This window comes from Columba livia, chromosome 4 (assembly GCF_036013475.1).
Source record: "Columba livia isolate bColLiv1 breed racing homer chromosome 4, bColLiv1.pat.W.v2, whole genome shotgun sequence".
Lineage (NCBI taxonomy): Eukaryota > Metazoa > Chordata > Aves > Columbiformes > Columbidae > Columba > Columba livia.
In genome coordinates, this window is record NC_088605.1 from 68971875 (window position 1) to 68988764 (window position 16890).

The following is a 16890-nucleotide window of genomic DNA, read 5'->3' on the forward strand; positions in this document are numbered from 1 at the left end:
CAGACAGCTTTTTATTAAGCCAACAAGTACCAGCACAAAAAAGGACCTCAAACGCTAAAGCAAAAATAAGTCTATGAAGCTTTGAGATGTGGACCTAAGGTGGGACTCCCAACCATCTCAAGGCATTCCCATCTCGGTCCTAGTCACAGCTGAACACAATGAATTAAGATTATCTGTAGCCTGAGCAAAGAAGGTCAGCCATACCTAGAGAGGTGGTTAAATTGAAGATGTCTACCAAGAATCAGATTGTTCCTTACATCCAGTCTCTTAATTCATGAGATGTTTCTCTCTTCCTATTCTTCCTTCATTTTTCTCCTTGTTACACACATGAACCCAGCTGGGCTAACCCTTTCCCTTGCTTCTTACAATGCATTTTAATTCAGCCTCCCACTGTCTCCTTTTCACAGCTCTAATGTAAAGAACTTGCATGGGCCATTCCTACATGTCTGTATTTATATCTATCTATCTATCTTTACTCTAGATTTATATCTATATCACCACATAGTGTATAGAGATACATGCACATCCTGCACAAAACACTCATTGTCCTCAAAGCCAACAAAATAAGAAATATATACAACCGACAGATCAAGTCATTTTTAAAGTTAAAAAAAAAAAAAAAGAAAAAAAAGAAGCAGAAAAGGAGAAAGACACATTTTTTTTAAAAAATTCATTTTTCTGCTTCAATCAAACATCCCTAAGAAGCTTTAACCTGAGATGAAATGTGGTGTATGAATTTTAGGAAGATTAGCTTCTTTTGTGGGAATTTGGTTGTGGAGAGTGAAATCAGATTTTTGATTGAAAGGTAACTTTGAACCCAACTCAAGAGAAGCTATAGACAGTCCATAATAAGGTACATTATTATTCTAACTTTGAACAAGATGTGATCACACACTGTAGAAATAGGCAAAAATCTTTGTAAGTGCCACGGGATGCTTTTAATTTTGAAGGTCACTTAAATGCCTCTACATTTTTGAATGTTCACCATAACTAAAGGGTTATTGTTCATATCCAGTCTGTTGATCTAGATTCTACATGTCCCACATGTGCCATCCCTTGAACATTTTGTTCTTATTTCCTGCTCTCACTTGTCACACAAACAGATGAGAATCACACGTTATTGCTTCAGAATATTAAAAGTAAATGCAGAGAGAGGTTAATTTATACCTTCCACAAGAGATGTGGGAGTGTTATTATGAAACATCTTGAGTGTTAATAATATTTTTCTTTTTATTTGCTTTGTTTCTCTGAGCATAGCTGTAGAAAGAATAAAAAATAACCTTGGGCATTGTAGGAAATACACTGCAATCCAAAGTAATTCCTAATGCAGTTCTAATAAGGGCCCTGTGAACAGAGCATCTCAGCATGTTTCAGGAACAGGAAAAAGAAAGTAAGCAACCTCCCCACTACAAAAATGTCAATACTTGTTGAGCCATAATTAGCAGGCTACTGCCTGTAGGGACAGGTGTATCCCTCTCCAATACAAGAAGAATATGTTTTACTGAATTAAAATATTATTAACCAGCTATGTCAGAATTCGTTTTAATGGTCACAAACATACTAAATCAAATGAAAAAAGGGAGTTGAGCCTTATTCTTCTTTGTACAGGGGCTGTTTGTCCTACTTGGACAATGTAAACCTTATTACCACATAAAAGTGAAGGTTACAGTGAAGCACAAGAGAGTAGCCAGATGCTTGTCCCTGTGGAAAGGACCATGAGGTCGACATCCCAGCCAGAGCCACCTGTGCAGGCAGTATAACTGCAGGACACGGTCGTCAGCTTTTGCCTGAGGAAGAGGGTAGTATCTTTATTCAGTAAAACCCTTAAATCCTATGCACGTTTGGCATTGTAAACACGTTGTTTTCTTCCCACCAAAGCACGTATTAAGGCTCAATACAAACAACATACATTTGTATGGAAAGATAGCACGCTACAAAAGTACCTTTACCTACAGTTCAATCACCTCTTCCCCTAAAGATATTTCCTTTTGTAACTGTAAGTCCTGTAAGCACTGATAACATGATACAAATATTATAATACAAACATAAAAGTTGAAGCCACTTTTATCATCCAAGTCTAGGTGTATGATTAAATCCACTCCAACCTTGCTCAGGCTTTGGAATATTTTTTTCCCCTTTGTAAATCATTCTTTTGTCCTCCATTCCACATAGCCACCCCACCTGCTAAAAGCTGGTGTAGGAAAATATTATCCCATGGAATCTCAAGCCTTCAGCAGCATATTTGGAAATTCATTAGCTTAAAACTCAGAGCATGAAGAAAATATTTCAAGGATAACACATCTACTTTCTTTCTTTCTTTTGTGACGTTTTTCTTCTTTATGAAAGCTGATACCCCACACATGCATTTTGGTACTTTATCAGAATTACTTTCCAGCAAGTTATGTGATCGCAGAGATGGTAATAAATGACTGCATGTCAACAAGAGGGTTGTTGGGTAAGAAGAAAAAGAATCTGTTACCTTCAAGCACACACCATACGATAATTTATTAAAGTGTCAGGAGCAAGCCTTTAAGGTAAAAATGAGCTGACTCAGAATTCTCTGATTATTGAAAATGAATCCTTAATAGAAGTAAATGGACAAGAACAAAATTTCCTTGCTGTGTTCGCTATTCAAAATTAATTGGAAAGTGGCTGATTTGAGAATATTATATCCTCTAGTGAACTGAAAATGCTGTATTTTTTTTTTCTTCTGAAACCAAGAGTGGAGAATTAAATTAACTCTGAGGTTTGTTTGCTCAGAGTCGGCCACCAAAATGGATTAATTAATCATCATTTATGAATACTCTATAACATTGAGCAGTCAGCTCTTCATAAAACTGCAAGAATAGCAACATGACAGTAGAAGAGTTATAAAAACAAATGATAAATTTCCTACATCTCTCCAATCTATATCAACTTGCCTAGCATTTCTTTCTTTGCAGTCTGAAAGAAAGTATCCTGGTAAAAACACTTATTCAGTGTTTATAGGTGACTTCAGTTTAAACAAGATGATTTACACTTGTTGTACAGATCTGTGTGCTGTGCAGGATTCTGGGTAGTAATTTTCAGAGGGAAATGTCAGTATTGCTCTGACTTTACCTTCCTCTATCTGGAAACTGTGAAGTACCGTGCTAATGGTAATAGACATAATTCATTCCATCATTCAAAACACAGTCAGACCCAGATCTCGTTTAAACACATCTATAAAGAGAAATGTCAGAGAAACAGTCATTTATGGATGCTTATCCAAGCTAATAATCATTTTGATCATTATTTCCCATTAGAATATACATGAGCACATTTCTCTCAAAGTTCAGCTGGCTCAGATTATTATGTTTTAACCAATTGATTGGAAGGGTAAATAGAGAGAAAAATTACCAAAGACCCAGTTTAAAAAAAAAAAAAAAAAAAAAAAAAGCACTCTGTCACTAGGTTGAGCTACTATTGAACTTACTGAAGTCCTGTTGAAACAATAGGGCAGCTTACACCTTTGCCTGTTGACTTGAACTGTGATCTGGGACATATTGCACATCCTCTACTGCTACTAACACAGGCCCATGAGCAATATACTATGCACCTGCTAAAGCAAATGCTTTGTTTCTTAGGGTTCCCAGTCTGCCAACCTTAAAAAAAAAAAGACAAGACCAGGTTTACTTCAGGACTAGTTTCATCCTGCCTAGAAATATTGCTTTCCCCATAACCTGCCAGACTAGTCAGTGGATACCTCCAAGCTGTGGGATGACAAAATTCACCCCCAGGCCATTACAGGTGAAAGAAATTTGATGGAGCATTCCCAGATGACCCACGGTGCACACGCAGGGAGACCAGAGTCAAGTACACAGCTTGGCTCAAATGCAACGCTTATAAATATTTATTACCACTGTTATTAGCTACTTGGCAGCCTGGCCACTGCTGACTCCCCTGGCTGAATGCTGTCTAGTTGTTTACACAGATTCCTGAGTGTCAGAGTCTCCTCTTCTTATCCAGAAATCACAGCCATAAAGGTACTACATGAGTAGAGCAAATTCTCTTAATTACACATCATCATATCCTCTGTGGTCTGCATAACTGAGGTTTAATGTTGCTTAAAACATAAGCATCACATTTAGATTTCTTCAAAGTAAAGAGCTGTTTATATCCATTAAAATAAAAAGTCAAACAGGAAAAACATTCAGACTATCTTCCACTCACACAACTAAGAAGCCCCATAAGATATTTTAGAAATTCTGGAAAAAAGTAATTACTTTTGCTGTAAAGATGTTTAATCTACACTAAAAAGTGATCTCTCCTGGATTTTCTGTAATATCTACATGGTACCAAAGCATGTCATTAATCAGATACTAGGTATTTAGGAACAAGTATATGCCGAGAGAAAAATTCCATCAGAGTTCCAGACCCGAGCGGACGGAGGAAGGAATGCGGTCGACCCAATATGAGTGATAAGCATACCTCTACTTTATTGATGCACTAAGCTGATTTATATAAGACTTACAATAATTATGCATACTCGTCACCTATTAATTGGATAGTATACAGTAATTATGCCTACTCGTCTTCTATTAATTGGATAGTATACAATAATTATGCCTACTCGTCTTCTATTGATTGGATAGTATACATAATGAGCTCAACCTTCTTGTGGTTTCTCTGGAATGCAACCTTCTCACCCTGCTAGAGATAATTCCCCAGCTTGTTTATCTAAACGCTCAGCTGAACCAGAGAGCAACCGCTCAGTACTTTTCCACTATGCTACACCAAACTCATGCTAACTGAGGCCTACTCATGCTAACTTAGAACAGAATTCTCCTGATACAACGGATCAATAGAGCCATGCCCCTTCTCTATTAGCCATGTCCCAACAAGTATACACCAACAGAAAGCAGAGCTGACCCTTCCCTGGAAATAAAGCCAAGCAGTGGGAAAACTTGGTGGGTGCAGAAGCAGGAAAGCCTGCAAGCTGGTCAACAGTCATGGCTCTGGCCTGAGCACTCAGATATCAGCTGTCACCTCCCCATACACGTGTGTGCAATGCCGAGTAGAATATTTTTATCCATATCCAATCCAGCACTTTATTTAACCAGAGGGTTTTAACACCACTCAACAACCCTTGCCTAGATGTCCCTTGAAGAAGAACTAGGCTGACCCATTGCTCCTTCCCCACTGCACACAGCCGTTGGGCAGCACTGCAGAGCGGGCATTACTACTCCAAGTAATTTGTCATTAATTAGCACCATCCTCCATCACCACCATGGAGAGGTTTAGATCCAGCTTCCACCCGGACCCGAGATTCGGCAAAATGATGCAGCGTGAATGATCACGCAGCCTGGTGCACAGGACATACTGTTCCTAAAGGGGAGGCAACCACAAGTGTTCTTGTAAGTGCCAAGTGTCCCCCCCTTTCCAGTTGACATATCTCTTCCTTCTCAGATCTTAGAAACTATATTTTAGGGTAATATATTTCCACATTCAGTGCTAACATCACTCCCACAGACCCAGAAGCAAAAATTTTACTTTACCCATTAATAAAGAAGAGGCACGTTGTATTATTTTTTTTTCTTGCGTTTTTCCATGCTATGATAAATACAAAGCTTGCAAGACAGCCCTGTGCACAGGTGGTGCCTACAGCACAATGCTCAAAGTCATTGCAAAAGACCTCAGACTAATGCTGGCCCATGGTGGTCATTCACCATCCTACTGTGACAGTGGTGCTGTCAGGACAGTATTTGTGACATTAAGAACAGTAAGGGAGAGCTGCCATCATTTCAGTGCAGTCAGAGTAAACGTCACCATTTTCTGTAGATGGACTTAACCAGAGCAGGTTATAATTTGGTATCATAAAGTGATGCTAAGGAATACTCAAATTATTCATTGGTACAAAAGAATTGAAGCTGAACTGATCTTTATCTGCAGAGGATTATGACTAAAGTGGTTGACAGCCTCAACCAGTATCTTGTTATTTGAAAGAAGTTAACAAGGATCATACAACATATACCATCAGGGAAATGAGTTCTTAATACCTATCTCCTTATACAAATTCCTTTGATCATCTTTGAAAACCGAAGACCAAAACTCTTCAAGACTTCAAGCTGTTTCTTTCACAATACTTTTACTACTCTGTCAGAATTAGTGGGTGTACAAATCTGACTTAAGTCAATAGTACCCCAACACTTTTTCATCTGGTTCATTTGCATAATAGAAATTTGGGTTTATTCTTGAGTTTGAACTGAGTAAGTTTGGGTTTTGGGTTTTGTTTGTTTTTTTACAGATGTTCTTAGCATAAGGAAGTCTTTCAATAAGAAAAGATGGATGGCAAGACAAATTCCTACATCATGAATTTTGCTTAAAAAATGCAGATATTTCCTTATAACAGGAGTACCAAATTGCTCTAGACTTTTGTAAAGACTTCATGAGGCCCAGCAATGTAACTGGCAGCACCATACCTGTGAAGAATTCATTAAATTTTAACCACAATTAGCTGTACTGCTGATCACTTATACAAGTGTAACAAATGAACAGAAAAAAATATCCATTTATTTTTTTTCCATTATAATTCAGCTACGCACTGATTGCATAAACTCATCAACAGCAGCACTTTTTCATAGGCTCTGAAAGCATGACCTAGTAGTAGAAAAACACCAACCTTACTTTCTCATAATAGCAGGTTTAAAAACAAAATAGATACATAACTGATGGAGTGGAACCTTCTAACCAGCTTTTTTTATCTAGGACCCCATACATCAAAAGCATATACAACATAGGAAAGAGTTGCTGAGTTGTTGTATTGGAATGTGAGTTGAGACTTCTGTGGATATTAGACAATAAAAAACAAACATATCAACTTTATTCTCTGAGGGAAAGGAACAACACACAAGACTTTTCTGTCAATAATAAAGAATTCATTTAATCATACCAACTAAATAATGGAAAAGTAGAAAGCGTTCCTGGGTAAATGAGAAACTATTTTGCTCTTTGAATAGGGGATGTTAAAACAACACAGATACACTACAGCATCTGTACAGTTGTCTCTGAGCCACGTACCACCACCAATCGACAGCAGCTTCCCCTCCCACCACTGGGAGCATTTAGGGTGGAATACAGCCACCGTAATGAATACAGGCATGGGAAATAAAATGTCATTCAATGGTTTTGTTTCCCCTTCAATCAAAGACAAAAACATTTCTTTCCAAACACTGGTTTTGTTGCTTTCTTTAGAGATACCATGTTTGGAAAAATATTTTATTATCCTGTCAAGAATACTAAAATATAAAAAGATGTACAGAGTGGAAATAGAGTAAAATGTAAAAAAAAAAAAGCTATTTTGCCTCAGTAGCAGAAGGGTCATGAATATGAATAGTGCTGAATTCTAGAGAAACAATTTGTCATTATTAAAATTAGTGCCTTGTCAACACAAAAATCTCACTCCCATCTTCCTTTTTGTGCTGCTGCACAAACAGCTGCATTAAGAGCCCAAGTGTTCTGGGATTCATTATCAGTGAATGGGGCTCTGGCTCATAAGGTACAAGAAAAGTCTGTAATCCATAATAGGAGGCTGTCAGGATGTGAAATATATTAAACACTTGAAATTGAAAGAGGTATTTCTGTGGTCAGCCTAGCATAGAGCTACTTGGTATTAGTAAATGGACACTTGACAGTTTTGCATTCCTCAGCCATGACATCCCATTTACACATTCAGAAATACAACATGCTGCCATCTAGATTCAATTATGAGAGCTTGCTCTTGGAGCAACTGTACAGCATTTTCTGAGCACAACGGAAAAAGACAGAATAGCAAAATTCATTTTTCTGTGAAGCATTCAGGCAAGAGAGGAGCAGAGAAAAGCAGTAAATATGCTACCTCATTTCTACAAGAACAGGATGCTTGCACCATATATTATCCAACATGTCTTGGTTTTACACAAGGTTGAGCTATACCCTTGGCTTATTTTGCATGCGTTAATTCCTTCCTTCCTGCAAATTTTATTTAAGAGGTGAAGAAAAGTAAAAGGTTGACAGAGACTGAAAACCAAGTTCATTTTAAAGGAGCAGGATTCACACACAAGACTTCCCTCTGTTCCTGGGCTTTCCAGCAGCAAGGCAGAAGGATGAGCAGAAGGGAAGTACCTAAGAGAGAATGTTGCATCTAATTATGGAGTGTCATCCTTGGAAACATTCAAAGCCAGGGTGGATGGGGCTCTGGGCAACCTGATATAGCTGAAGGTGTCCCAGCTCATTGCAGGGGGGTTGGACTAGCCGACATTTGAAGGCCTCTTCTAACCCAAACTATTCTATGATAAGGTGGACCACATTTATAGATAAGTTAAGTAATTTACTTTTCCATTACAAGAGCTAGCTTGGTGGATAGGCACACTTTTGAATACACCATAAAGGTATCAGTCACTATATGATTCCCAAGACTAGATAGTCATCCTTGAGACTGGCCAGGTCCATCAGTGAGATTGGTTGTGTTACACTTCAGCTGGAAGGTGGAGTGCTAACAACCCTTTCTCCAGGAATTTCTGTTCTAGCATGTGGGCATATGTTATCCTCAAAGAAAAAAACAGAAGCTTTGTGCTGATTTTATAATTGTTTTAATCAACTAGGATAGACAACAAGGACATTGATGGTTATGGAGCACAGGCTCCTGGGGAACAGAGGAAGCAGACCTATTTAATACCAGCTCCTGTATAGATCAACAAAACTGCAGGTATCTTTTGCTCAGGCTGGAGGGATTCACAGCAGCTGAAGATAGGGCTGACCTTCAGTCTTCCACAGCTTTGAAGTGAGACATCAAATACTCCAGCACTCAAAGCTGCATGCATAGCATAAACAAAATCCTGTAGTAAACAACACATGAACACAAATGATAGCGTTCTAAAAGCAGTTGTGTCCTGGGTTTAGAAGTCAGTTTACCCTTTGACAGTCAGGATAGTTGTGTCGCTGGTGGCCATATATACTAGGGATTTTAAGCCTCTGAAAACATCGCTAAGTGGCTAATGGGATTTTCATACTTACCTGGTCACTGCTAGCCAGTCTGAAAATCCCACTAGGGCTCAACACTTTTTGTAAGCTCCTCTTTGAAGCTATGGCCCACACTGCAGAATCTACAGTGGTTTGCACTTCTCTGGGAAGATCCACCCAAAATAGTCAAATATGATTTCTGGTGTTAGACAAGTACCCTAATGCCCCCTGGAGACAGGTAGCTAAACTACATCCCAAAACCTGCTGGCAGGAAAGTGGGACAAAATTAGAGGTGAGCTTTAGAGAAGTAGCTTCCCTGCAAGATGTTGACATTATTCTGGCATAGCAAAAACAAAGCCACAGCTGACAAGTTTGGAGATGAGCCTGAACACAAGTTGATGTGGTGGAGTGAGGATAGCAGAGGTGACACAGTTATCAGTATGCCTGAGGTCATATCTACAATTGTAAAAACATGCATGGACTCCCATCTCTAGGTACACTACTGCAAACAGACACCCCCCTGATGTTTTTAGGATATAGCACTTAGCTACATACATGGTGCTTAGCAAAAGTACAGTGTTAATGGAGACATAAAAGGTAAAACTTCCTAATCTAATAATCATTATATGCTGTGTTATAAACCAGAAGCCTTCAACCAGCACTCTACACACACACAATAACACAATATTGCTGTGAATATACTTATTGGTAAGGCTTCATTAGCTTTACAGAATGTTTCTACTGGGCTCTGTGACAGCAATTCTCACTATTTCTGCACATTACTAAATTCAACTAAGCAATTGTTAAAAAGGTTTCCAAATATGTGTTAGCTAATTGTGGATGCTCTAATGCAGTCATGAGTGGTTTTAGTCAAGACCATACTGAGTTTTGCACTTACAGGAGGAAATAAACCTCTATATCCTGCATTAACAGGTACATAGGGCTGTTCATCTGCAGAAAGTACACAAACTCCCTAATTACAGAATACAGTTTCTAGGTACTTCAAGCAGACCTAACATGGTTTATATTCCAATAATTTTGAAACAAGTCCTTCGTTTTTCCCTACTAGCTAATCTAGATTTAATTTTACGTATATAAACACAAACATGCATATACAAACATTACATGCAGAGAAAATGCCTCTATAATATTGGATATAATAAATTTTAAAAACTCCTGAAAATAAGAACCAGAGAATAAAATGGTGCAATGCTCTGTCATTAGTTTTTATACAATCTCATAACATAGGTGTGAAAAGTATGGGCTCTTCATTTCAGTGCAGTTTCAGTGGAGATTCAAAACAATGTCTACCCACACTACCACCCCCACCCCAGCTTCTTAACTGTGTTTCTTCAACATATCTGCAAGCAGTTCACATTACCACCCAGGCATGTACAGGCAAGGGGCTGCCTGGGGAAAGCCTGACCCTGCCAGACATCCCTGGGGAGGCAGCAGGAGATGTCACCCCTCAGAGCTGCCCCATCAGCCCATTTGGCTCTGGGGTGGGATGGCAGGCATCACCTGCCCCTGCCACCAACTCCTGTGTTGGGTCAATGCCACAATGAGCAGCTTTCCTGCAAAATCCCGCTCTGCATTAGGCTGTGCCTGAAGCCCTTTCACACCCCTCCCAAACAGGCAGCCAAACTACTCCCCCAGAAGCTTGCACCCACCTTAATTACCCTCCGCTTGGGGTGTATTGCCTTTTTGATTAATCAGGCCTGTGCTCCAAGAAAAATGGGTGGTCATCCCATCCTGCTTTGAAACCCAACAGGAGTTGCCAGTTCCCTGACCCTGCTGCTCCAGGAGTCACTGCTGGCTTCCCCAGAGCCTTTTCCATGCTCAGATGTCTCAGGTCAGACCAGTTTGGGTTTGTTAATGATTCACTAACCAAGTATTATGACTTGGAAACAGAGGAGCTGGTAAATAGCCAGATGCAGGGTGCAGCTTTCTGTTGGATTCTATCAGGTGGAAGAAGTGTGAAATACCTTTTTTTCCCTCCCTCCTCTGCCCACCCAGCCTAATGGAAATAAAACAATTTACCCATCAGAATAAATCAATCAGAAATAAAACAATTTACCAATCACAATTTACCTGCATTACTACACAGGCAGCCTGAGAAATTTGGGCCTACTGTTCTCCTCTCACCTCTCTCTTTTAAAAAGAGCAAAATTGCAGACCCTTGTGGACATTTCTGAAATGTTAATACAGAGCCGGCAACAGAAAACAGCAGAAAAAAAGCCCATTACAATAGTAAAATCAGAATTTCCACAGTCTGTCGGCCACACCTGCCAGTTATTTCCCATTTAATACAGACAGAAATAAGATGCTCCTGGGAGCGCTGCAAGGGCAGACCAGCCCAGCAGCAGCTGCTGTGGCCAATGCTGCACCACACACCACGAGCCAGCTCCATTCTGGTCTTGCACAGACTTGAACAGTTGCAGCACTGAGCAACAAAAAGCAGGATTAAAATATGCACATTTTACATAAACACATTGACATTAAAAATACATAGGGCAGGTCATGCCAATGACTTTGGCCCTTAAAGCTCCTACCCATTGCTGTCAGTGTAGGCAATGCATGTTAATTCATTTCTCCATCAATGGAGGACAGGCTTAAGAAAGGAAATCCCATTGACTTTAACAAACAGCTGAGACAGCTTTTTTCTTAGATGTAAAAGACCCCTTTTTATACAAAGAGCTCTGCCCCTTCAAGCTTAAGCTGATCGCAGTTCTTCCAAATAGAGACAGCTCTCATCTTCCTGTCAAAAAGTTGTGAAGGTGGATAAGAGGTTATCATTCATCAGCCTAATGATTAACTCTTCACAAATCACACCATCCCTCTGTATCACAGTTTTGTCACCAACAAAATACATATCTTAGAACTCCCTCTTTTGTGCAAATCTTTGACAGCCATAGCTAAAAATCCATAGATGTTCCTTATCTGCTCACAATAACTAAAAAGCCATAGCTGTTCCTTATCTACTTACAATAAAACAGGGATTTAAAAGAATGATAAAAAAAATAGTGCTTCTGTAACAAAAGGGCCCTGGCTACAGAAAAGGCAAAGTGATTTTGAGAAAGACTGAATATATTGAATAATACCAGCCCCAGTACTGACCCCTGAGGCACTCCACTAGATACAGGCCTCCAACTACACTCTGTCCCATTGACCACGACTCTCTGGCTTCTTCCCTTCAGCCAGTTCACAGTCCACAGGAAAGCATTCTGTGATTTTAAGTGGTATGAGGAAGCAGCAGCAACTGAGATCTGGAACACTGAGTAGATAGCAGAAAGAGAGAAGAAAGCATAAAGGAAGTTTTCCTAGCTACACCTTCAGCATCCTTTTCCCTTCACACCTCTCAAAATATGAGTCATCAGTGATGGGAACAGAAGAAGTGAATTGCCAAAGTTAATAAGATACTGCCTCAGTACAAACTACAGCATTGTTTGAACACTGCTGTCCTGCAAAGTGCCTGTGTGCTGCCACCTCTGTGGGAACATGACCAGCACCATGGTTATACTCAACTGACCTCATTTCACATATTGTGTTGGCTATAGATCGTACAGTGACAGCAAGTATTTCGCTCAGTGCCTCCCTGCACATTTGTTTAACCCACACAGCTCATGCTAGTTTAACCTTAAGAGTAACGCACTGCAAACAGAGCCCTTTAACCAGCCTCAGGAATCTGAAACAATTTATTGCCTTTGTACTGCACCATTTCACAGAGCAGCATCCTGCCTCCCTCCCTAAAAGTGTAATCCCTACCTTAATGAAGTGCTGCCTGCTGGTTACTGTCAGTCTGTGTTCTGTTGATTGCCTTGTTTCCATGCTTTCTATGACAAAAAGTAGGCTCTTTTATTCACCAATTTTAGTTGAAGCACTGCAGGAGGGGACAGTCCTTGGTTTTCACTCCTGCCCTTGAGGCTGATTCTGAAGCCTTTCTGTGTCCACCAAAAAAACACAGCAAAGTGGTGCAACAGTGCTATCACAGCACCAACCTTGATGCTCCCAGTAGCATTATGCTAGCTCAGCACATTTCTAGACTATTCCATTTTCTGTGTATTGATGCAACAGCACTAAAAGACACTTTTGTGTCCATCCATGCCATAAACATGAACAGTTAATATCCATCGCCTTTTCTCTCGACTGATTCGGAGATAGACAGCAAAGAATTACATATGGTTTTACCCCATGTTCAATGCATCATATTGTTGGGTTTTTTTCATGTCAGATAAGATCAATAGAGTGAAAAAAAAAAAGTCAGGAGAGATACCTAAGATCTTTTGACTGCATAAAGAATGATCAATTGGAGCTTTGGAACTGGGCAGCAGTGTAATGAAACTCTTAAAATAAGATAATATCCATCTCCTATATGCACATTTTAACATTAAAAAAAATCTTGTCCATATTCAAGTTTAAAAACCCCCAAAATAAAAAGTAGATGTACTTACATACTTTATTTGTTACAATAATATTAAATGTCATTGGCAGACCCTTTAGCACTTATAAAATAAACCCACACCTCAGAGACAAGATTATATTCTCTATCAACATTTCCTATAAGTGTTTCCCTTTTCATTATTTTAAAATAGGTTGGAGAAAGCACTTATCACATTTTTAGGACCTGAACTCTAAATTAGAAAGGGTATGTTTACATTGGGATTTTTTTGGTGGGTGAGGGAGAAAGTGAGTAGACTGGAAACCCAAAAAAGATTGATTACCTTGTTTATAATTTTCTGTGGTACTACATATGGACATGCACAAAGTTCAGGGCAATTTGAATATTCACACCACTTATGTCAAGCACTTTCAGCCATAAAATAAGTAGGTACTGAAATCCAAAAAGTATGGCTGACAGGAAAAAAAAAACAAAAACAAAACTTACGTGTATAGTTGCCAATCTTTGCTCAACAGAGACCTAGAACCAAATAAAAGTGAGTAATAAATTACCTTTTGTGCAATGAAGAGGGGCAAGCACAAACACACGGCAGATGGGCCATAAGGGACATTTTCTCCTTAGCTACATCCATCTTCAACTTATAGAAGTACTAAAAGCCTTGTAAATAATTTAACAAACTAATGGACGTGTTTTTAAACATTATGAGCTGATGCTTAAAGAAGCACCACATTGGCAGAGCAAGATGGTGAAAGTGGAAAGCTTGCAGCTTTATTCTGAAAGGTAGTGCACTACAGGCATAGTATTTCTACCAGCAGCTCTTTCTTCTGCTAGAGCTCAAGCCTGGGACCACAAAGAAGCAACATACTGAAGGGTAAGCTTAATCTTTAGGTGGTCATAGCAGTTTGTTTTGGAAAGCTCTTCACAGTCAGCAGGACAGAGCCAGGTGGATTGGTGGTAATAACCTTCCTGAGAGATAACTGGGCATTTTTCAACTGTTTTAGGTGTGAAGGTCCTGAGCTTTGAGACTCAGGTCTTCCCACCAGTTCAGCTGATCTGGGGGCTTAATTGCCACCCAACTGAGACACAGGTTTCCAGGGCTCTAACTCAGGGACTAGGGTGCCACTACCCCACCTCCCTTGTTTCCCAGCCATAGTCTCCCCCCAGCAAGGACAGCATCCATCCTGAAATCCATAGCATGTCTAATTTATGTTTCAGGCCTCAAAACAGGCTAAACATTGCCCCCTGCACCTGGGATGTGCAAGGCATCACCTAAACTACACCCAGATCCCTCAAGACATGGGGCAGGGCAAGGGGTGGGGGGGAAGTTCACTGACCTGAGCACACCCCTGGAGCACTGGATCTGCTACTGTATCTCTCAAAGGGAGAAGGTGTCTGTGCTGGTGCCTCCTGCAGCCCCCTCCCTACTGCCTGTACATCACTTTATAAGCTCACACACAGTACCATCAGTCCCCAGCTGTGCTGTCAGTTCCCATTCTTAATCATCCAAAAAGAGACTCACCTGGCCATAGGTATCTATCTGTAAAGCAAGCAACTTATCTGTGAATCAGGTGTCCTCATCACTGATGACTAATCTCTTTACAGTCAGGTGCTTTGGATCCCAAAATATGCATCGCCTATATGCCCATCCCTGCCTGCAGACCTGCATCTCGGCTAGGTAACACGGGTAACCTAAGTGGCTTAGCAGACTAGCTATTGCTCATGTTGGTCTTCAGGTGCCAACCTCTCTCAAGGCTTCACAAACCAGCTGCCTAAACAAAATATGGCACAGGAAGGCTAGAAGATGGAGTGCTGAGCCTGTGTCCCTTTATTGAGACCAGTCCAACCTGAAGGCAGATGGACCTGTGGTCTCACAGAGTGCACATGATCTCACTGTGTAAAGAGAAGGACATAAAACACTGTCAGCACAGTGAGAATCCTATCTTCCATGTGTTAATGCCTGCTGTTCAGTGTGGTTTCCTCTCATCACCAAGGGCCTGGCTCGGGCCACATTTTGCTCTCGGGCTCAGTTGTTCAGTGTGACATGAGGGGACACTTCCATAAAGGCCATCCATACATCATTCCTATATGGAGATATTTTAAACCTCATATGAAGGAGGACTTCACATGTAAGGTCACTGAAGATACTGTCTTTGTGTGGATTCTTCATCTCCTCTGTGAAAACCACAGCTGTGGTAGACGCACAAGACTTTGGGAAAGCGAAACTCCTCTGGACTGTGGACACACTATTCTAACCAAGAGCAATCACTGACTTCACAAAGCCTATGCTCTTTTATGCTGTTCAGACATTTCCTGCATCAAAGCAGGACAGCAAACTGCAAAACTTCCCACAAGCATATTCTGGAGTTCGCTGCAGCCAACATTATATCTTTAATTTTTTGCTACACATCAAGGCCTCCATGACACGTGATATCATTATTAAGAAGTGCACTGCTTAACATGCTGTTCTGTTTAATTGTGGTGGTCACATTAGTTAATTTGTACTTTTTGCAACCTGTGCATATTGTTGATTGTCAGCTTCAAAGCTGGTGGTGGAAAAGAAGACAAATATGCACAATTTAGTTACTACAAGGATGTTATTTCATTATAACAGTGCAATTAAATTCCAGTGTCATTGCACATCCTATCTGAGGCCAATGTGCTGAGTAAAATAGTCAAGTAACAACACTCAGTTTGATAGTATCTTCATAAAACTAAATAATGACAATCTACAGATAAACCAGGCCTTTGCAGCCATGAAACCGAGTTTGATCACCTCATATAAAGAAAATACAGGGAAATGTATTCTTCACATTATTCTTACAAATTCTCTTTATCCTTCTGAAAGAAATTATGAGATCTACAAATCAGTGGCCATGTAAAGGATAACCATAGTAAGGCTGATAAAAAGACAGAAGTTATATTTGCTTTAAGGAGAAATCAATGACAGTGATATTTAGCTGAGATATCATAATTCACAAAGGCTTAAAAATTTTATGTTTCAGAACTTGTTTACCTACTAACAGGCATATCATTTTAGATAAAAAAGGCAACCCTGCATTCAGAGGAAATAGCATATTAGTCAGATTTTAAAGTTAAAATCAGAAAATAAGAATAAAAAGACCTCTGAACGAATGTCTTAAATGCTGGCCTGTGGGAAGCCCACAAGTGAATATAACACTTCAAATAAGAAGGAGGATTTAAAAGAAATGGCACATACAAGACAAGTTTGGAGATTTGACTCTTGTCAGGGATTGGCTCAAGGAGCGTGGACATGAGTCCACCAAGCAACTGTACGAGCAGAGCCCATTTTAGTTGACATAAGTAGGCCTTAGTTAGCTTTTCTATTAGGCCGTGGGAAAGGGGGGAATGGAAAAGTACTAACTAAGGCAGGGTCAGGATATCCTTGAAGAGATAAGAGTCAGAAGAATGCAGGATGCGCATAGCTAGCTAAACCCAAGTAGGTGGAGTAAGTAAATGTAACCTTTTAGTGCTTAGCCTATTAGATAGAGACAAGTATGCATAATTATGGTATT

General features: G+C 39.9%; 1 protein-coding gene and 1 long non-coding RNA gene across 3 annotated transcripts in view; one reads left to right on the top strand and one right to left on the bottom strand.

The window, feature by feature from the left end:
- The window catches only part of LOC135579400 (uncharacterized), a 33982-nt gene extending 19123 nt beyond the window's left edge, over positions 1-14859 (bottom strand). Inside the window, exons 1-2 of the long non-coding RNA XR_010472447.1 lie at positions 14692-14859; positions 13844-13876 (exon numbers count right to left, since the gene is read on the bottom strand). This is a non-coding gene — a long non-coding RNA (uncharacterized LOC135579400). The remainder of the gene's footprint in view (positions 1-13843; positions 13877-14691) is intronic.
- LOC102089717 (N-deacetylase and N-sulfotransferase 4) overlaps positions 1-16890 on the top strand; it is a 154833-nt gene that overhangs the window by 117414 nt on the left and 20529 nt on the right. The window lies entirely within an intron of this gene.